A 1107-nucleotide genomic window follows, 5' to 3' on the forward strand; every position below is an offset into this window, starting at 1 on the left:
CAACAGTTGGTCAACATGAGAACAGACACATTCTACATGTCATGATATGAATTATCGAGTGAGGTTACACCACAGTGACCGATGGCTAAATTAGGGTTAGTGTGGGTTTTGATGTCTCCGATGTTTTTATCTTTTCATCTATTTATTTAAAAAATAGACTTTAATCGACTCTAGTTTAAAAACTACAACAACTAGACTCTTCAAACCTGGACTGGGTAATACTTCTCTAATAGCAGAATATTTAGAACCATGTTTGAGATTTGTGAAACTTTTATCTGATTTGTGAAACTTTTTCATAATTTGTTAAACTTTGAGAAATGGTGATTTCAGTCCCTGTTTTGCTTCTGGATCACACTAGACCTTCTGCAGCTCCAAAAGTACATCTAAACTCTTCAATCTTGGAGTGAATTATTTGTATGCACCTGGCTAAACATTTTGAGCAGAATGAAAAGAAAACTCAAAATAAGCAAATGATTATTAGATGTCCTGGTTTAATTTATTTATTCATAATCGAGTGTGTAACACTTACAAAAAGTTGATAACTTTCCCTTTTTCTCATAATCTCCATGATAAAATTACACATTTCTTATTTGGTATGCTAAAGTTAAATGATTTGGTAATAACAAAAAAAGCAAATAAAAAACATAAATTGGACAGTAAACAAGAATATTTACACCCTACAAATAATCCATATGCAGAATTCACTGTAACGTTTTTGTATTAATTCAGTTTATAGTTATTGGTTGTGTTTCAGTACAAATAATGAAAAAAGTTTCACAAATCCCAAACCTGGTCCTAAATATTCTGCTACTAGTTGAGAATAATCCAGTGCTTGTTTGAAATGTCTAGGTGTTGTAGTGTTGGAGCTGGGTCAGTTCTAGCATGGTCCAGATGCAAAAAAAAGTGGTAAAATCAACCTTTATTGAGGTTTCACAAATCTGATAAAGGTTTCATAAAACCCAAATATGGTTTTAAATATTCTGCTATTACAGTAGAATAATCCTGTCCAAATTTGAAGAGTCCAGGTGTTTCTAAACTAGAGTCAATTAAAGATGCGGAAGGTAGTGAAAAATTGGGTGGAATAGCCCTTTAGCCATTTCCCAAATC

Source organism: Poecilia formosa, unplaced genomic scaffold (genome assembly GCF_000485575.1).
Source record: "Poecilia formosa unplaced genomic scaffold, Poecilia_formosa-5.1.2 Scaffold472, whole genome shotgun sequence".
NCBI classification, from domain to species: Eukaryota; Metazoa; Chordata; class Actinopteri; order Cyprinodontiformes; family Poeciliidae; genus Poecilia; species Poecilia formosa.